General features: G+C 41.0%; 1 pseudogene; it reads right to left on the bottom strand.

Moving 5' to 3' along the window:
• Positions 1 to 221: 221 nt before the first annotated feature.
• Positions 222 to 20,414, bottom strand: LOC100616917 (thymidylate synthase-like; annotated as a pseudogene).
• Positions 20,415 to 22,096: the final 1,682 nt, after the last annotated feature.

Here is a 22,096-nt window from a genome sequence, read left to right as displayed (position 1 = left end):
CCCTTCTCTTCTATATTCAAGGCAGTCTGCCACTTTAAATGAGGCCAATTTAGCTTTCTATGGCTACCATGTTATAGTTGATTCATGTTGAACTTACTGTCTGTTGAAATCCTCAGTTTCTTCTCCTCCATAAAAAAATAGTCCCACATTGGCTAGACATGGCTTGCTCAATTGATTTTTTGAACCCAAGTATAGAACTTTACATTTATATTTTTTGAACTTCACCTTAGTCTCTCCAATTCATCATTTGAACCTGTCTTGTATACATGAGCATCTCCCAGAGTGGGTACAAAATCACCTGGCTTCAGGCCTGTGATGTGAGTGATCTTAGGTGAGCAGGGTGTAACTGGTGATGTTGAACAGCATTCCGAGGCCCATATCTCCGGATTGCTGGTATAGCTGACAGGAAAGCTCATCATTCACTAACTAACAGAGAGCATGGCACAGAGGCAAGCCGGCGAGAGGAAGATCTTTCGGATTCCAAGCACACATAACGATCCTTCTGTCATCAGGGTTGGTTTAATCTGTGTTCATCTCTTTGTATTCTGCCCCTAAATGTCTCCACTGGAAACCACAGACTGGTTCCAAATCTTCTTCGTTGTGAGGGAAGCTCAGGTTGTCCAAAAAGTCACGCGACTCATTAGCACTCCAGAACTTCACTCGCGGAGAGTTCCTTATCATTTGTGCAGCCCCTAATAAACCACAGCAGTTCCTCCAGGACTCCCTTCAAGAACACACACTTGGTTGTAGCGGGCTTGAATGCCGATCACAGACAGGGTGCCAGTGCCCGTGCGTGCGGTCCTTCTTCCTGGAGCCATACTGGGTGACGTGGGCGATCTGCTGCAGATACTGCTTCTCTCCGTGCTTCCGGAGCGTGGGGCTGCGGTCGCCCTCTGGGCTGGCGACAGAGGCAGAGGCTGCTGCTGTATCATTCTGGGGCTCAGCTCTGGGTTCTGGGATGGGCTGGCTCTGCAGCGCTGGATAAAAGCCCTAGTGAAGGAACCTTAGTATCAGTTCTAAGACAGAAGAGTGGCAAGGGCTTGGGGTCAAGTCACTAGCCCAGGGACATACAGCTAGGAAGTGTCTGAAGCCAGATTTGAACCCCCATCTTCCTGTCTCCAGGCCTGGCATTCTATCCACTATGCCATCCGGCTGCCCCTGCTTGACCTGCTTTTACAGAAGCCCTGTCTTCTCTTAATGATCACTTCTCTTTCTAAATGCTCATGAACTATTGCTCTAAATGTACATTTAAAAATATGAGTAAGAGCAAAAATCAAAACCATGAGATAGTTTTCAGATAGTGAAAATGTTCAAATAGCTAAAATTGGTTTTTAAGTAGGAAAACCTGTAATAAGGTGGGGAAAACATATATTATCCTCATTGTGCAGATTAAAAAAAAACAACTGGCGCTCAGAGATTGCCTAGAAACTATCAGAAATATGTTTTGAACCCATATTTCCCCATTTGGGGTCCAGTGTTCTAACTAACTATTATGTCATATTGTTGCACAAAGCTGATCTGATTGAGTCTTTATCAGGGAATCAGGAAGAGGTGGTATGCAAGGTACAGTCACAGAGATAATAATGACAAAAGGCTTTGGCTGGGAGAGAAGGGAAGGGGCCATCTTAGTAATTACCATTGGGTAGATAGATGAAGGATCTTGAAATAGGAAATAGTGATTGATCATTACTTCTGATCAATGTAATTAATCATTACATTGATCAAAACCTGGGACAGTGCATAGAGTATGAGACTTGGAATCATGAAGACCTGAGTTCTTATCCTATATATATACTGGTTTCAGGGCAAAAGAATAGGAAGGGCTAGGCAAAGAGGATTAAGTGACTTGCCCAGGGTCACACAGCTAGAAAGTATCTGAGGCCAAGACCTCCTGTCTCTAGGCCTGACTCTCAATCCACTGAGCCACCCAGCTGCCCCACCCCAATACTTTTTTTAGTTGAGTGACTCTGGGTAAGTCATTGAACTTTTCTCATCTGTGTAATAGTAATTCTAAGGGTGTATATTGATTGATTCTGGATAATTAATGGATCAAATTTTGCTTACCCTCCTCCCTTTTCCTCCCACTACAGAAGCCTTTCAGCTTCCCCTCCTTTTTCAGTTTCACTCAGTGTGAACTATTATGCTTTAGAGAAAATACTCTTTTCTTTAACTCAAGTAAGGGTTTATTGGGGAACACAGGACAAGGATGGAGGATAAAGTATGAGGGATAGGTTTCCCTATTCTCTAAAATGAGGGTTAGGAGGATATTGGGGAAATGGCAATCAATCAGTAGCAGAGACAGTCAGAGAGACAAGAGGACAACTGTCTATCTTCTTTCTTTTTCCTTCAAACTCAAGTCTCAGAGATACAATTAGCTCTTCAGGTTCAGCCACCACCATCAGCCACATCAAAAGCCTCAGCTTCTTCTCCACCACTCTGTCAGAAGCCAAAGGTCAGTCCAGCTCAGTTCAGCTATTGGCTTAGCTCCAACTGTTTTTCCTGGTAACATTCCAAAATGGAATGTTTCTTTTGACTGACAGATAATGTCCTTTGCATGCATGCATATTCTCTCTTTTACATCTGTAAAATGAGGATTGTTTGGAGGATCAAATGATTTAGCATGTATAAAGCACCTTCATACCACATATCTATATCTGTATCTATAGTTATTTTTATTATTATATATACTGAAAGGACTGGAAGATATTACTGAACCACTTTCAGTGATAGGTGAATGATAAAATAAAAATTTAAAAACAATAAAAAAATTTAAAGTGATAAAAAACCAATTAGGATCTTTACCATTTTCCAGCAGAATGGTAAAGATGCTAATTGGTTTTTTTTTTTTGAAGAAAATGGGATGGAGCCTACAAACTATAGTCCCATTGAACTTTATTTCAATTTCTGCCAAAATTCTAAGAGTATGATTAAAGAGATAATAAACATCTAAGAAACAAAATGGTGATCAAAAAGATCCAGCATGGCTTCCCCAAGACCAAGTTATGCCAAACTAAGTTTATTATTAATTATTTATGTTATTTTGATAGTTACCAGACTGGCAGACCAGGAGAATATGGTAAATATGGACTGTTCCAAAATTCTTAGCAAATATTAAGTTTTAACAAATTTAATAGTACACTAAGTCTGGGAATACCCTGTATAATTTATGTAGAGTTTAGTAAAGCATTCTAAAGTCTCTCATGATATTCTTTTTTTTAAAAAACCTTATTTTTTTGACTTAGTAACAATTCTAAGACAAAAGAGCAAAGGCTAGGTAAATGGGGTTCCGTGCCTTGCCTAGAGTCACACAGCTAGGAAGTGTCTGAGGCCAGATTTGAACCTGGGTTTTCTTGACTTCAGGCCTGGCACTTTATCCTCTGTGTCACCGAGGTGCCCCTTTCATGATATTCTTATGGGAAAGATCAGAGATATAGGACACATGTTAGCACAGTTATGTAGATTTAGAACTGATAAAAGAGCCATACTCAAAGAGTAATCATGATGGTTCAATGTTGACTCTGAAGGAGGACTTTCATAGGCTTGACCCTATGCTAGACTGAAATGATGAACAGTAACAGGTCATCTCTTTCCAAGGTTTGTCTTTAAAACACCTTTGTAATAAGGGAAGAACAGAAATGGGTTTCAAACAGGTAAAAGAGAAGATTTTTCAAAGAGAGGTTTGCTGGACCTGACCACATGCTATGGAACTGGTGATGTGAATTCTGGAACATGAAAGGTGGACACCAGCAGTTACTGGGGGGCTCTTAGACTTCCTGTTTCTGGGAGAGCCTGGAACTTCTACTTTATCTCCATCTCTCTGAAGAGGAGGATTTGGTTTCATATCCACTGGAGCCAAATATCTTGATCCCTGCTGTTCTTAAAAAACAAACAAACCCCAAAACAAACAAAAAAAATAGAAAAGACTAGAAAAACCTCTCATTGACTTGTTATCATCAGTGTTCCTGCAATCTGGAAGTACCTGTCAACCCTGAAGGTTTGTGACCTGCAAGCCAGTACAACTGTCTGTCCTGGGAGGACCTGAAGCCATATTCAGCCTAACCCTATTAGGGTTTAACTCTACCATAAAGGCTCACCCTAACCTACTCTGAAGAACTTACCAAAGTAATTTGGAGGATTAGTAGTGTCAGGTAGTCAGATAGCCAGGGAATTTAGACAGAGTAGGGATTTTAAGGAGATTTGAAGAAAATGAAGAAACCCCCATGCGGGGGTTGTAGAAGGTGGGCATCTACCTAGACCCCTTAGTGTCAGGGTATCCTAAGTCCTTAATCCTCCCCTCCATCAAACTGGTTTTAAAATAAGCCCCTGTCCTGTTTTGAACTCTGTCTGATGCTCTTAGCGCACTTGTCCCTGGGAGAAAGTCCTTCTCTGTGGGTTACCAAGGAACCAACAAAACCTTAGTATTTTACCATTACCAACAACAACCATCAAGAATATCCACATTTGGAAATAGAAACACAGAAGAAAAACAACTGCTTGCTCACATGGGTTGATGGGGATGTAGACTCTAAATGACCACCCTAGTGTAGATATCAATAATATGGAAATAGATCTTGATCAAAGACACATGTAAAACCCAGTGGAATTATGTGCCAGCTATGGGAGAGGGTTGGGGGGAGGGGAGATGAAGAATATGAATCTTGTAACCATAGAAAATATTATAAATTAATTAAAAAATAATATCCACATTATTTCACCTTGTAGGCTCGTATCCCATATTCCTTAATCAAGACCTATACTGGGTTAGGAATTCCCTTAGAAAGCACCTGAGAGAAGACAAGAGTTTAAACATATCACCTAACTCCTGCCAGAGAGCTGAAGGACTCAAAACAAAAAACACTATGAGACCTATATCCTTGGATGTGACCATTGTGGGAATTTGTTTTAAGAGATTGTGCATGTTTCTTTGAGGGTTATATTTTTAAAATTCTTCATAGATGGGGAGGGGAGAGGAAAGATAAATGCTTAAAAAAAAAGATAAACATTCAAGAGGAGGTCTCCTCTTCAGGGTTTTTGAATCTTTTAATTAGGACTAATTCTTAAGCCAAGGGAATATAGCTCTAACTAGTTGAATTTCAAGTCCAGAATTGGACCTGTGGGAGTGAGACCTCCATGATCCATTCTCTGGTACTTATATTGTTTCCACTTGAGGATAAAACTACAGTGAAAGTGCCAGAAAGCTGAATATCCAAGCTTCCTTCTAGCTTGAAATTCTTATGTCAGCAAATCAGTGGTAGAAACTTGGCTCTAAGAATGAGAACTGGTTTGGGTTGGGGTCAAAGTAATACAGGAAGCACTCACAGCTAAGTGAGGGGAAAATTGGGGAGGAGATGATATTGATGTGTCACATCTCTGGAAGATTTGGGATTGATCTGGATTCTTACATGCAAATAACATTTGGATTTCTAAAAAGGAAATTTAAAAGTATCTGGTGAATAAATATTCATCAGTTAATGTGTGTGAACAATAGGGTTTTAGGTCTTTTGATAGGAATCCAGAAGAAACTGAAAGGGGAACAATTGTCCTTACTGTCCAGGATAGCTAGAAAGAATCTCTCTTAAGCATTTCCTAAGTATCAGTCAATGTGCTGTCTAAATGCTGGGGATATATATATATATTAAACCAGGGGTCCCCAAACTACGGCCCGCAGGCCACATGTGGCCCCTTGAAGCCATTTTTCCGACCCCCCACTGCACTTCCGGAAGGGGCACATCTTTCATTGGTGGTCAGTGAGAGGAGCACTGTATGTGGAGGCACCGCAAAGCACAGCATCGCTCACCTACAGTACTACCTCCAGTGACATAATCCTTTGTGTGGCACCTTGCTCTGAAAGTAACTGAAGGAGAACGAGGCGCCAGTCAAAGGATTATGTGGCTGCAAAATGAAAGACATCAGCATGGTGAGTGGTGATCTGGGGGAGGGAATTCTGTGCTGCCTGGTATAGTGATGGCGGTGATGGGCCTGTGCAAGGTATGACAGGCCCATCACAGCCAGTGCTACAGCCTCCACTATCCCAGATAGGGGTATACAGATTTGTTCATAGTTTTTTATAGTCTAGCCCTCCAATGATCTGAGGGACAGTGAACTGGCCCCCTGTGTAAAAAGTTTGGGGACCCCTGTATTAAACAAACAAAGTAGTCCTTGCCCTCTAGAAACTTACATGCTAATGGAGAAAGACAACATATGAAGGGGATCTGGAAATTAGAGAGGGGTGATATACTTGTGGCAATATAGTCTGGACATGGTGGAGGAGAGTGGAAAGGAAACAAGACACATGAAGAAGAAGAATTTAATGTGGACAAAGTTAGGTCAAAAGTCATCTATATGGGACCAGAGTGGTTTTAGCAATGGGGTACAAGTTTCTGGTGGGAAAGAAGACAGAGTGTAGAGTGAGAGCTGAGGGCTTACAAAGCACTTTACCCATACCATCTCTCTCAGCAACTTTATGAAGAAGACCCTCTAGGTTTTATTATCCTCATTTTACAAATGAGGAAATTGAGGTTCAGACTGGAATTGAATAGCTTGTGGTAACCTTTTGAGGAAGTATCAGAGGTAGGCAAAGTAGTGATGTGGCAAGAGTGCTGAATTTGGAGTAAGAGGAACTGAGGTGAAACTTTGACTTGGTGACTTTGGATACAAGTTCATCTGATCTCTGTGGGCCTTGATTTCCTCATCTGAAAGATGAGAAGGTTAGACTAACTGGAGCATAAGGTCTCTTCTATTTCTAAATCTATGACCCTGTGATCCAGGATTCTCTTGATTGCAAGTCTAGTGCTCTTTACATTAAACCAAAGATTATTAGACCTGGAAGGGACCTAGGAGGTTATCTAGACCAAGGCCCTTGTTTTACTGTTGACAAAACTGAGACCTGGAAAGTTGATGTGGTAGTGAGTGGCAAAGACATTTAATTCCAAGTACAGAGCCTTTTCTCTCATAACATCTAGATGGTGAGATAAAATACACACTTAGGATAACTAGAGAACCTCTACAAAAACAGACTGAGACAAGGGCAAGCTGCTTGCATAGGGGCTGAAGATATCTAGGTTTCATATATATTTCCTAGAAAAAGTGAGTTTAAATGGTTTCTCTTAATCTACTAAACCCCAAATTATACTACTCTGTACTCTCCAAAAGTTACCTTGTTTACTGACTGTGTGACCTCAGGTAAGTCACTTAATTTTTGTGCTTTAAGGTTTTAAAAGCATTTTTACAGATATTATCCTAACAGCAATCCTGGCAGATAGATATTATTACTATTTTTTTTTTCATTTTGCAGATGAGGAAACAGAGACAAAAAGTCTTGCCCAAAGACACAAAGAGTTAGTAAATGTTTGAGGCAGGACTCAAATTCAGATCTCTCTGACTCCAAATCTATCAGCTTACTTACTCAGACATTTGGCTTCCTTTGCTAGACTATTCAGAGGATAGTGCCTTACTGGGAACTCCTTATGCCATAAAAACCATAGGTTGTTTTAAAAAAACTTTATATATACTTACTTGTTCCTCCTCCTCCAATAGAATAGGGGATACTTGAAGGGAAGGAATATTTTCCTTCCTTCCTTCCTTCCTTCCTTCCTTCCTTCCTTCCTTCCTTCCTTCCTTCCTTCCTTCCTTCCTTCCTTCCTTCCTTCCTTCCTTCCTTCCTTCCTTCCTTCCTTCCTTCCTTCCTTCCTTCCTTCCTTCCTTTCTTCCTTCCTTCCTTCCTTCCTTCTTCCTTCCTTCTTCCTTCCTTCTTCCTTCCTTCCTTCCTTCCTTCCTTCCTTCCTTCCTTCCTTCCTTCCTTCCTTCCTTCCTTCCTTCCTTCCTTCCTTCCTTCCTTCCTTCCTTCCTTCCTTCCTTCCTTCCTTCCTTCCTTCCTTCCTTCCTTCCTTCCTTCCTTCCTTCCTTCCTTCCTTCCTTCCTTTCTTGCCTTTCTTTCCATGAATATTGTGAAATTCTTTTATTAGATTGTGAGCTCCTAGAGGGCAGGACTGTTTTTTGCCTTTTTTTTCTTTTCTCTCCCCAGTGCTAAATACAGGGCCTGGCACATAGTTGATGATTAATAAATTTTGTTTTTGAGGTTTTTCTTTGGTCATAGAATAGAATGATTTTTCTCTCCTGGTTATAGAATAGAATAAGGTTTCTCTCCTTCCTCTAGTATCAATCAGAGAGTCTTTTTCTTGCTTTAAAAGGGATTCTTTATTCCTTTTTAAATTTAATGGGGGACCTGGAGGTCCTCTTACCATAGAGATGTGTAGGGATTAACCAGCACACAGTGAAAGGAAGTAGAAACCAGAGAGACAGAAAGTGAGGTAAGAAGGGGCGATAAAAGGGGACAGCATCAGTTGCTGACAGTTAAGGTTGGCAGTTGTGGTGAAGTTGGCTGCTGGGAGTGCGTTGGATTGGTGGTTGGCATTGCTGGAATATAAAAGGCTAGCCTGAGCTTATTGAGATTTTTGGCTTTAGCCTGTAGAGGGCTTTTTGGCTTTGGGGGTTTGGGACTTTTGGTTTGGGCCATTGGGTTTTTTTCCTTTCTTGAACTTTTTGGGAGGTGGTTGGTCTTTGTTGATAGACTTAATTGAGGCTGGATTAAACACTGATTGGGTTGGTTTTGATTGGGTGGATTGGGTTGGAACTTTGTGGGGTGGTTGTTATTAATGGTAGTTATAGGAAAATATAGGCATTTTAGATAATAATTATAGGTAGCTATAGGATAACTACTATAGACATTAGGAAATTTCTTTCTCTACCTCTTTCCTATATTTCTCTCCTTTACTATATTCATTTTACTATATTTTTTTACTATCTCTATTTTAATAAAACTAAATTGTTAATTGTTAAAAGCTGCTAGAAGTTTTCTTTTCTCTGGTTTAAAGGAATAATATTAATTTACAACTCTACTATATTGTTATGAAAACTTAAGTTATTAAAAGCTGCTCTCTTATTTTGTCAAAACTCCCAATTTAACCCTTATATTGTCAAGTGCTTTTCTTCATATCCTGTGCTTTCTCTATATAGGTAGGATACAGTTCTCAGAGACTACTCAGAAACCACAGTGACTCCAAGTACAGTATGTTTTAGGACTTTCAAAAATCTCTACCGAGGCTAGAATGAGAATTAAAAGGTAAAAAGGGAAGAGACAAGGGAGGGACCTTCAGAAAGGTGGGCTAGGAGAGCAAGGGGAGAGGATATGGAGGGATTTTGGGGAAGGGGTATGAATCAGAGAGGCACTGGTCAAAGAAAATTGGACATCTAAGCAGGGATATCATGGAAAGAAAGGAAGAGTGGGATAGTGAGAAGGAACAGAATGGGTATAAATGCACTTCTAATAATTATGACATTGAGTGTTAATGGAATGAATTCATCCATGGGAAAAAAGGGACAGCTGACAGGATAAAAAGCCAGGATCTGGGAGTCCAGGGGGCGGAATCAAGATGGCAGCTTGGCAAGCAGCAAAAGTTCAGACCTCGTGGAAGACCCTTCCTTAACCAATACAGACTGAATGCTCCTAGGGCACCAAAATTCAATCTGAAAAACAGGGCAGAAGCGGGGAACCCACCTTCTGGACTCAAATCCAAAGGTACGCCCCCAAAAGCCAAAATTCGATAATATTCAGGGCTAAGGGGAAGGCAGAGCGAAGGTCCCAGGACCCCTCCCCCACAACCCAGAGGGCTAAGCCCCCAGCAGCAGCAGGAACCTCTGAGTGGGCAAAGGTGCTGGTTTGGAGGGTCTACCTTGTGAGCAGCAGGGCGCTGGGCTCGGGGCATCCAGCTTGGACAGCAGGGAGGAAGCCAGGGAGAAACGGGCCATGGCTGGGTCCCTCCATTGGGCTCCAGTCTCACCCTTGCCTAGGGCACATCCAGACCAATACAGTTAAACCTAATTCCATCAGAACTCCTCAGAGTTTAGGGAGGTGGGCAAAGGCACTTGCGGACAGTGGAGAAGCAGCTGGAGAGAACTGGAGAGAGCCTGGGTGGCCCAGCCTCCCAGGAGTCTTCAGAGCCTCAGTGCTTCATACCACATACAGCCCAACCCAATTGAACTCAATCCAATCAAAAGCCTCCAGAGGACAGGGAAGCTAACATTCTTCCCCTAGAGACTGTACCAAGAGATCTGACAAAGCTCCAAGAGGGGAGACTGACAGCCCCAAAACAAAAACAAAATGAGAGGAGCAAGAGCACAGCCAGATAAGGAGCAAAGAAGGGGTCAACTCAAGCAAACAACAGAAAAAGAAGAAAGAAATTACAATAGACAGCTTCTGCACAGGTAATGAGCAAAGAGCGAATGAAACAGAGGGGGAGGACCCAGCAAAGAAAAAATCAGAAATCCCAGCGAATTGGATACAGGCTTTGGAAGAACTCAAAATGCAATTCAAAACACAATTAAGAGAGGCTGAAGACAATTGGGAAAAGAACTTAAAAACTAAGATAAGTCATCTGGAAATAGAAAATAGTGTCTTGAAAGCCAAAATCAACCAGCTGGAAAATGAGGCAAAGAAGATGAAAGACTAGGCAAAGCAAATGAAAGATATATCTATCTTATATATATATATATATATATATATATATATATATATATATATATATATATATATATATATATATATATATATATATATATATATATATCTAAAACCATCAGCAAACATCATCTGCAATGGGGATAAACTAGAAGCCTTTCCAATAAGATCAGGAGTAAAACAAGGATGCCCATTATCATCTCTATTATTTAACATTGTACTAGAAACACTAGCAGTAGCAATTAGAGAAGAAAAAGAAATTGAAGGTATTAAAATTGGAAATGAGGAGACCAAGCTATCACTCTTTGCAGATGATATGATGGTTTACTTAAGGAATCCTAGAGAATCAACCAAAAAGTTACTCAAAATAATCAACAACTTTAGCAAAGTTGCAGGATACAAAATAAACCTGCATAATTCATCAGCATTTCTATATATCTCTAACCCATTTCAACAGCAAGAATTAGAAAGCGAAATACCATTCAAAATCACCCTAGACAATATAAAATACTTAGGAATCTATCTGCCTAGACAAACACAGGAACTATATGAACACAACTACAAAACACTTTCCACACAGCTAAAACTAGATCTAAACAATTGGAAAAACATTGATTGCTCATGGGTGGGACGAGCTAACATAATAAAAATGACAATCTTACCCAAATTAATTTACTTATTTAGTGCCATACCCATTGAACTACCAAAAAACTTCTTTACTGAATTAGAAAAAAAACATAACTAAGTTCATTTGGAAGAACAAAAGATCAAGGATATCCAGGGAAATCATGAAAAAAAATGCAAAGGAAGGAGGATTTGCAGTCCCAAATCTCAAACTATACTATAAAGCAGTGGTCATCAAAACAATTTGGTACTGGCTAAGAGACAGAAAGGAGGATCAGTGGAATAGACTTGGCGTAAATGATCTCAGCAAGACAGTTAATCCATTATTTGATAAAAACTGCTGGGAAAATTGGAAGACAGTGTGGGAGAGATTAGGTTTGGATCAACACCTCACACTCTACACCAAGATAAATTCAGAATGGGTGAATGACTTGAACATAAAGAAGGAAACTTTAAGTAAATTAAGTGAACATAGAATAGTATACCTGTTATACCTTTGGGAAGGGAAAGATTTTAAAACCAAGCAAGACTTAGAGTCACAAAATGTAAAATAAATAATTTTGACTACATCAAATTAAAAAGTTTTTGTACAAACAAAACCAATGTAATTAAAATCAGAAGGGAAGCAACAAATTGGGAAACAATCTTCATAAAAACCTCTGACAAAGGTCTAATTACTCAAATTTACAAAGAACTAAATCAATTGTACAAAAAAATCAAATCATTCTCCAATTGATAAATGGGCAAGGGACATGAACAGGCAGTTCTCAGCCAAAGAAATCAAAACTATTAATAAGCACATGAAAAAGTGCTCTACATCTCTTATAATCAGAGAGATGCAAGTCAAAACAACTCTGAGGTATCACCTCACACCTAGCAGATTGTCTAACACGACAGCTATGGAAAGTAATGAATGCTGGAGGGGATATGGCAAAGTAGGGACACTAATTCATTGCTGGTGGAGTTGTGAATTAATCCAACTATTCTTGAGGGCAATTTGGAACTATGACCAAAGGGCAATAAAAGACTGTCTGCCCTTTGATCCAGCTATAGCACTGCTGGGTTTGTACCCCAAACAGATAATAAGGAAAAAGACTTGTACAAGAATATTCATAGCTGCGCTCTTTGTGGTGGCCAAAAATTGGAAAATGAGGGGATGCCCTTCAATTGGGGAATGGCTGAACAAATTGTGGTATATGTTGGTGATGGAATACTATTGTGCTAAAAGGAATAATAAAGTAGAGGAATTCCATAGAGACTGGAACAACCTCCAAGAAGTGATGCAGAGCGAAAGGAGCAGAACTAGGAAAACATTGTACACAGAGACTGATACATTGTGGTACAATCGAAGGTAATGGACTTCTCCATTAGTGGCAATGCAATGTCCCTGAACAATCTGCAGGGATCTAAAAAACACTATCCACAAACAGATGATAAACTGTGGGAGTAAAAACACCGATGAAAGGCAACTGCTTGACTACAGGGGTGGAGGGGATATGACTGAGGAGAGACTCTAAATGAACACTCTAATGCAAATACCAACAACATGGAAATGGGTTTGAATCAAGAACACATGTGATACCCAGTGGAATTGCGCGTGGGCTATGGGAGAGGTGGTGGGAGAGGGGGGAGGTAAGAAAAGAAAATGATCTTTGTTTCCAATGAATAATGTTTGGAAATGACCAAATAAAATTTAAAAAAAATTAAAAATTAAAAAAAAAAAAGCCAGGACCTGACAATGTATGGTTCAGCTCTGCTTTCATATTATCTCCCTCATTAGATTGTGACTTCCTGGAGGTGAGGGGCTGTTTTTTGCCTTTTTTTTTTGTATCCTTAGTGCTTAGCACAGTGCCTGGTACTTAGTAGACATTTAATAACTGTTTATTGATTTGTGGATTGATTGGGAGAGGAAGTTTTTCACTAGGAATTCCCTCCCTTGGTCAAATCATTGGTCCAGTTTAAGGCACTCTGCTAGGTGATTGGGTGGGGGGTCAAGGTGGGATGTGACAAAAACAAAAGATAAGTCTTCCCGACTCAAGACCTGGTACTTTATTCATTGGCCATCTAGGAGCTTACATTCTATCATTATCTCTTAAATGACTTATGGGGTTGCTCTCAGCTCTAAATGGATGATTCTATAAGATCTTGTTCACCTTGGAATCTAAGTTCCCTATGGACAATAGCAGAGTTCCCACTCTGGTTCACATTTTCTACAAAAGCTTTCAGATTGTTCAAAACAGATTTTTTTCTTGCTTTCCCTTCTAGTTTTCCTCAACCACATTTCCATAAGTAAAAGCAGTAGTTTAGAAATAGCAACATCTTTTTTTTTTTTAACAAATTAGCAAATGCTTAATTTTTTTAAAATATTTTTTCCCTCTTTTTGTGCATGGCCAACTTAGAAGCACTTTTATCTTCTTTGGGTTTGTGTTTCTTGCTGAGATACCCTTTGATCTGTATACTTGTCACACATATTTGTCAGACAGATCTATGCTTTAGGAAAATCACTTTGTTGCTGGGTAGAAGATGAATGAAAGGAGAAAGAGACTTTAGGAAGGTGTAAGCCACTTAGTATTAACGCCGGTGAGACATCCAGGATGTAAAGATCACCAAAGCCATGAGAGGAGCTGAATGCTGGACAGACCACTGATTGGTTAGAGCGACTCTTCAAATGTGCATTGCGCCTCGCCATCCAAAACACGCTCAGGCAGTTTGCGCATTTTACAACGTGAGTCGTCTTAGAGATTCATCTTATTTGCAAACATTCCATTCCTGCCTGGACGACAAACTGTCTGCCAAGGGACCACTCACTGCAAGCTCAACCGAGAAATGGAACCAGTTCAGAGATGCAGTGAAAGAAACATCAAAGGCAGTCCTAGGCCCCAAACAACGCAACCACCAGGACTGGTTCTACGAGAACAGCACTGCTATTGAAGACCTATTGAGCAAAAAGAACAAAGCCTTTATGGAGTGGCAAAATAACCCAAACTCTGCTCCTAAAAAGGACAGATTCAAGTCTCTCCAAGCCACGGCGCAGCGTGAGATCAGGAAGATGCAAGACCGATGGTGGGAAAAAAAGGCAGAAGAAATCCAGTGTTTTGCTGATACAAAAAACTACAATTTTTCAGTGCCCTCAAGACTGTCTATGGGCCATTAAAACCCACCACCACTCCCTTGCTATCCTCTGATGGTGACACTCTCATAAAAGATAAAAAAGGCATCAGCAACAGGTGGAAAGAACACTTCAGTCAGCTTCTCAACCGACCCTCTTCAGTCAACCAAAGCGCCCTTGACCAGAGCCCCCAAAACCGCACCATTGAACAACTTGACGTCCCTCCTTCAATAGAGGAAGTCCAAAAAGCCATTCAACAAATGAGTGCAGGCAAGGCACCCAGTAAAGACGGGATCCCAACCGAGGTGTACAAGGCCTTAAATGGAAAGGCACTCCAGGCTTTCCACATAGTGCTGACCAGCATATAGGAAGAGGAAGACATGCCCCCAGAACTCAGAGATGCCTCCATTGTAGCCCTATACAAGAACAAACGCGCACGAGCAGCCTGTGACAACTACAGAGGCATCTCACTACTCTCCACTGCTGGAAAGATTCTTGCCCGTGTTATGCTCAACAGACTCCTGTCATCTGTTTCAGAGCAGAACCTTCCTGAATCACAATGTGGCTTCCGACCAGATCGCAGCACCATCGACATGGTCTTCACAGTGAGGCAAATGCAGGAAAAATGCCTTGAGCAGAACCTAAGTCTCTACATTGTCTTCATAGACCTAACAAAGGAGTTCAACACAGTGAACAGGAACGCATTGTGGGTGATCCTCAGCAAGCTCGGTTGCCCAGCAAAATTCGTCAAACTGATCCAGCTCTTTCATGTCGACATGACAGGGGAAGTCTTATCTGGTGGAGAGACTTCCGATCGCTTCAACATCTCCAATGTCGTGAAACAAGGCTGTGTCCTCGCTCCGGTACTATTCAACCTATTTTTCACTCAAGTATTACGACATGCTGTGATGGATCTAGACCTGGGCATCTACATCAAATACTGACTGGATGGCTCACTATTTGGCCTTCGCCGCCTGACTGCAAAAACAAAGACAACAGAGAGACATCCTGGAAGCTCTATTTGCAGATGACTGTGCTCTCATGGCCCACCAAGGAAATCATCTCCAAACCATTGTGGACAGGTTCTACACCGCAACAAAACTGTTTGGCCTGACTATCAGCCTCAGCAAAACAGAGGTGCTGTTCCAACCTGCACCAGGGAGACCAACTAACCAGCTGTGCATTACAATTGATGGCACGCAGCTTTCTAACATCAACACTTTCAAATACCTGGGCAGCACCATCGCCAACGACGGGTCCCTAGAACACGAGATTAATGCCAGGATCCAAAAGGCCAGCCAGGCACTTGGGCGGCTGTGCTCCAAAGTCCTCCAACACAGAGGTGTAAGCACTGCAACGAAGCTCAAAGTGTATAACACAGTGGTCCTCAGCTCGCTCCTGTACAGTTGTGAGACATGGACACTGTACCGGAAGCCCATGAAACAGCTGGAGCAATTCCACCAACGCTCCCTCCGGTCAATCATGAGGATCCAATGGCAGGACCGAATCACCAACCAGGAAGTCCTCGACAGAGCCAACTCCACCAGCATCGAAGTCGTGGTCCTCAAAACCCAGCTACGATGGTCTGGACACGTCATCCGCATGGACCCACAGCGAATACCAAGACAGGTATTCTATGGTGAACTGTCAGCTGGACTCAGGAAACAAGGCCGACCAAAGAAAAGATTCAAGGATCAGCTAAAGTCCAACTTGAAGTGGGCTGGCATTACACCAAAGCAACTAGAACTCGCTGCCTCGGACAGAAACAGCTGGCGAACCCACATTAACCATGCCGCCGCCACCTTTGAAGATGAACGACGTCAATGTCTTGCCGCTGCGCGTGAACGCCGACACCAGGCCACAGCCGCACCTCCCGTAACAACTGGCGTCCCATGCCCCATGTGCCACAAACACTGTGCCTCAGCCTTTGGACTCCAAAGCCACATGAGGGTACACCGTAGATGAAACTGCACAAAGACAATAGTCATTCTCAGTCAACGAGAGACTACCACTATATATATATATATATATATATTAGTATTATTATAGCAACCCAGGTGAGAGGTAATGATCTAACCTTACTTGCTCCTAAACAGTATTCATTTCAAATTCCTCACTTCCGTCCTTATAAATTTTCCTTCCTCCCTCCTTCTTCCTTTCCTCCCTTCCTTCCTCCCTCCATTCCTTCCTCTCTCTCTCTCTTCCTTCCTTAGAACAGTAGGCTATGGGCTCTTAAAATATTTAGATTGATTGATTAATATATTATCGATGTTACAGCTCAGTCAATAAGCTAGAACATTTATAGGCTCTAGCTAGTGATCCCAGATGTTCACACTATTCTTTGCTAGATTAGACTTTTCTTGGAAGAAAAACAATGTGGTACAGCACAGAGAGAGGTACAGGAGCCAGAAGTTTGGGATTTGTATCTAGACTCCACCAAAGACTATTGACAAGTGTTACTTAAACTCACTGGAGTTGTTGACTCATCTGTAAGATGAGAGTTTGGGCTAGATATCCTCTGAGGCCCCTTCTAACTCTAACTTTATGATTCTTTTCACTTTTGAAGCAATAAAACTAGTAGAAGGATGGTTTTCACTGAAGTAATTTCTCAGAATCAGGGCTATCCCCCAAACCTGGAAAGTCCCCTGAGGAAGTTCTGATATAATATTCATTCATTCATTCATTCATTCATTCATTCATTCAACAAATATGTAGTCAGCATCTATTTTGAGCATACCCCATATATAGAGTGTCTTGGAAAGAACAAGAGTCCTTTCTCTTAAGGAAGTTATTATGTAGTCTTTACTTCCTGTATCCAGGTTTCCTTCCTCTTGACTTTTTTTAAAGCTATTGTTAACCGTTTTTGGCAAATAGTAGATTAACCTAAAATCTTGTTCTTGAGAGCCCTTTCATAAAGGACCTGAGCATCCTCAGGGAACTGAAAAGTGAGCATATCTCTTCTGGGGGAAGGGGCTTTCCTTTCACGTGCCATCCCCACCCCAATCTCCTGACACTCTGTAATGCTTCTGTATTAGTGAACAAAAGAAGATGAAAAGTCATTCTCAGGGCCCTTCTGCCAGTGCAAGGTCTTTCAGTTATTCATAATTGCTCTGCCATGAATAGAATCTGGTCCCAGGTGACACTGGTCAGAGCAAGAGTTGATTTATGTCTGCTTTATGCATCATCTTGAATCTTGGCCATGTGTGAGTAATGGAATTCCTTCTTCTTACTTAAAATAGAACTCATTGGAATTTGGGAGACCTGGATTAGAAGACTTTTTCATGATCATTTTGATTATGCTTTTTTTCAATGGATGATGCTTAGAAAATATCAATTGGGTCAAAGAGATTTCCCTAATCTGAGATTACCTAATCTGGTTTTGTCAGAAGGGGTATCAAGTCTTGTTAGTAGGACAATTTATGCTCCTAAGGCTCCAGGCTGCAGTCTGAAGACAAGGAGTTTACATTAATTAGTGGAGGGAATCCAGTGGTATATTTACTTACTAAGGGGAGTCCAGGGGAGTTGTCTGTCATTCTCTCTTACCCCACCATTTTGCAAATGGTATGTGTGGAATGTTCTAATCACATAACTCTTCCCCTAGTCATTGCTTTCCTGGTGTGTGGAGGCCTTTCTAGGGATGATGTAACCTGGGCTGATTTGGGGTTTTTTGGGGGAAGTGTGGGAGGGGGGAGGTGTTGGCTATGAAGTTTTTCCGTCCTTTCTCCAATCCCGCCATGCCAACATTTTTCTACTCTTACAGAAGAAAAATGAGAGCCAGGCTGGCAGGCAGGTTGGATTATATATAATTCTCTCCAACTGAGTTATAAATTTGATTTAAGAAGAAAATGTGGGATGGGGTAGAGATACCTGCTTCTATACTCAAAGAGACAATATTGTGTAGTGGTTAGAGCAGAGAATTTCAAAGCAAGAAGACTTGGATTTGAATCAGGGCCCAGATACTTTCCTAGCTGTATAGTCCTGGGTATTTCATTTAAGATATCTGAATTTGTTTATTTGTAAAGCCAGGGGCTTGAACTTGACAACCTGTAAGGGCCTTCTGCCTCTAAATTTATGATCCTATTATCTCCCGGCACGCGGAGGAGTTGGGAGAGGGGCCAAGCAAAGTGGAATAAATACTGAGCCATTTCTTGAATGGCTAGAAAGTGTTGTATGAGTATGTGCAGCTAGACAACTTCCTCTTTAAGGCTTATCTCTACACAGATTTGAAAGGCTTATGTAAGTTCAACAACTCAATACAGTTATAAAAAAAAAAAAAGAAGCATTTATGAAGTGCTTGCTATGTGCAAGGCACTGTCAGAGGTCCAGGGGATAAAAGCCAAAACAAAATGATGCCTGCCTTCAAGGAGCTTACATTGAATACAAGAGCAGGAGATACATAATTACAAGATGATTTGAGGAAGGAAAGAGAGACAGATAGACAGATAGACAGAGAGGCAGAGGCACACAGAGAGACAAAGAAAGAGAGAGAAACTGAGAAAAGGGGAGTCAGAATGGAGGAAGGGAGGAAGAGAGACTGAGAGACTGGCAGAGATAAAGACAGACACAGAGAGAGAGAGAAAAAAAACAATAAGGGAGCAGTGATAACAGAGAGAGGAAGAGATCAAAACAGAGACAGAGAAATAGAAAAAGGAGTAAGAATGGAGGGATGGAGGAAGAGAAAAAGACAGGCAAAAAGAGAGAAAGAAACAAAGAGAAAGGGGTAGATATAGAGACACAGAAAGATAGAAACAGAAAGAGAAAAAGGAGAAAAAGTGACAGAGACAAAGACAGAGAGAAACAGAAAAAGAGGGAGGGAGGGAGGAAAAAAGAATGCGACAGAGACAAAAAGAGAGAGAAAAACAAAAAGAAGGGGGGGTCGAATGGAGAGGGGGGAGACAAAGATACAGAAAAAGGGAAATAAGATTGGAGGGAGGGAGAGAGAGCTAGAGAGAGAAAGAGGGAGGGACAGCAGAGAGAGAGGGCTAACAGTAGTACCTCAAATTAATTTTCAGATGAATTAATTTTCACTTCATTCATGATATGAAAATAATATAAGTAATTAAGACAAATTCAGCTGAACAGGATGGGGTGGTTAATTAGTATTGTGGCTCATAGATTCGGCATTATTTAATAATGTTCAATATTTGGTAGCTTGCGATTTTGACTAATTATTCTAGCTAATTATATTGTTAAGATCGGTTATTCATTTTGTCCCTTTTAAATTTTGGTGGCCTAGGAGAATGCTTATCCCATCCCATCCTAGCTATACCTTTGCAATCTACTGGATGTCTTCCTGCTGGTAAGCATATATTCAGCACTTTCTATGAGCTGGGTAGTTTATAAGTGCTAAGGCAACAGATAACCCTTCCTCTCCAAAAGCTCACATTTTAATAAAGAAGACAAACAACTATATATAAAGGCAACTAGGTGATACCATGGCTAGAGCATTGGACATGGAGTCAGAAAGACCTGAGTTTAAATCTGGTCTTAGAAACATATCTGTATGAACCTGGGCAAATCATTTAACCTCTATCTGCCTCAGTTTCCTCATCTAGAAAATGAAGTTCATCTTAGTACCCCCCTCTCATAACTGTCATTAGAATAAAATGAGATGTCGAGCCCTTTGTAAATCTTTAAATCTTATATGTAAAATACAAACTATGTACATGCCAGACATTTGTGTTTATCCATTTAAAACCCACCTATCCATTCATCTCCACAATCCACATTCTTACATGAATAAGACTCATCCATTAAATGGGAAGAAATGCCCCCAATTTCAAGTCTTTTAGGCTATTTTGCATCTTAGTTGATTATGAAATAATCTGATAATCTAAATAATCTGATATCAATTCCAGGGCTGTAGGATTTGCCTATGAGGCTGCAAAAATAGTGATGAGATAGTAAAAAATGTAAGGGGATGAGACTTCCAGCTGAGAACCTGGATGGTTCTCTGGATGGCCACAGACTGATTGTGGTCCTAACCTTTCATTCCTCTGTCTAGCAAACCTCCTATGCAGAGACAGCTCTGCTATTAAGATTTCAACGTGATTCATCCAGGTCTTCAATGTTCTTGTAGATGCCATCCATGTGTAGCTTCAGTTCTTTGCGATGATTTGCTCCATGGAAGGTTGCCTCCAGCGGCTGGTTCTTCCTCATTTTCATGACTCACTTGGGATTTGCTCTTGTGAATACAACTGGCTTGGGGGCTGGAATTTTTGGGGACTGCCAAACGTCTGAGGTTAACCACAGTGTTCCAAAGACCTTGGATTGTTTCTAGTCCTCCAGCAGAACTGGCAACACATTCATTTCTCCTCTTCTCCTAATTATTTGGAAGAAGCTCTGCATATGCTCTGAGCATTGTCAGTCTCAGAGGAATGGTGACCCATGTGAGCAGACATGCTCACCACCCCCGTGTCATAGATGATGTTATGGGAAACAGACCAACAGGGATGTTTGGAGAGCCCGGGACACTGAAGAGAAAATTACGAAATTAATTCAATGAAGCATCCAGATTTCCCATGATCTGGGAATGAGTCTCTTGGGAGATGTTTACAGACAAATAGAAATTAAGAGTTGTTTCTAAGCAGCTCTTCTCTTGACATGATTCTTTTGGTATAAGAAGAGCCAAGTGAATCAAAGCTCAAAATTCAATTGAAAAAATGGAAGCCATGGGTAGAGACTTCCATTACTCTGCAGTGGCTCAACCCTTCCTGAGAAAATTCCTTAGAAGCAAGCTGATCGGCTTTGAGAGGGGAGATTACCCATGGGCAGCATGTGAAACAATTTAGGATAAAGGTCCATCTCATGAAGGGGTCTTGGACAGTGGCTTGCTGCCTTTGAAGCCTTCAACTCATCTTCAGAAGATTAAAGAGAACATATTACACTGATCTGGCTAGTTAATGAGCTTCCATTTAAGCTGTCATGACAAATAGAAATTTTCAAAAGATTATTTTTCTTCTGATATGTGCCAGTGCAAAGGGTATATAAGTGTGTGTAGATACTCAGAGATGTATTGAGCGATGTTTGTGTTTTGGACAGTGGATACCAAACCCAAGAAACTGGAGAGGAGCTCACCTGGTCTTGGGCATCTTTGTATTTGGACTAATTGTTACTGTCAATTAGGTGACATACTCAGTTGCTTCTATGCTATTAAAAAACAAGTACTGGGGGCAGCTGAGTGGCTCAGTGGATTGAGAGCCAAGACCAGAAATGGAAGGTCCTGGGTTCAAATTTGGATTCAGATCCTTGCTAGCTGTGTGACTCTTGGTTAGTCACTTAACCTTCATTGCCTAGCCTGTACCTATCTTCTGCCTTGGAACCAATACACAACATTGATTCTAAGATGGAAGGTAAGGGTTAAAAAAAAAGGCAAGTATTCCTATAGAACCCTGAAATTTCAATATATTGGTGCAAAGTTCCTACTATTCTGCTCCAATTTCTGCTTTGTTGTGTACATGTATGTGCATGCATGTGTGTATGAGTGTGTATGTGCATGTGTCATAGTGGAAAGAACACTCAATGTAAACATGGCAGTAAACCAGCAGGGCTGTTTGGAGAGCCCTAAAGTTTGGAGAACTTCAAATCTAGTGCAATAAAGAAGCCAGAATGATTGTTATTTACTAGCAATAGGAGCCTCAGTTTCCTCATCTGTTCCATGCGGATAATATACCAGCACTGTTGGTTTCACAATTTTTTTGTTACATGTAATTAACTTTGCTACTAAAAGCAGTGCAATGATCCAGGATGATTCTGAGGGACTAATGAGAAAGATCCCTATCTACATGTAGAGAAAGAACCACGGCAGTAGAAATCCAGAAGAAAATATACGATTTCTCACTTGTTTA

This window comes from Monodelphis domestica, chromosome 2, assembly GCF_027887165.1.
Source record: "Monodelphis domestica isolate mMonDom1 chromosome 2, mMonDom1.pri, whole genome shotgun sequence".
NCBI lineage: Eukaryota > Metazoa > Chordata > Mammalia > Didelphimorphia > Didelphidae > Monodelphis > Monodelphis domestica.
The sequence above is the reverse complement of the archived record's forward strand: the minus strand, read 5'-3'. Positions and strand labels throughout refer to the sequence as shown.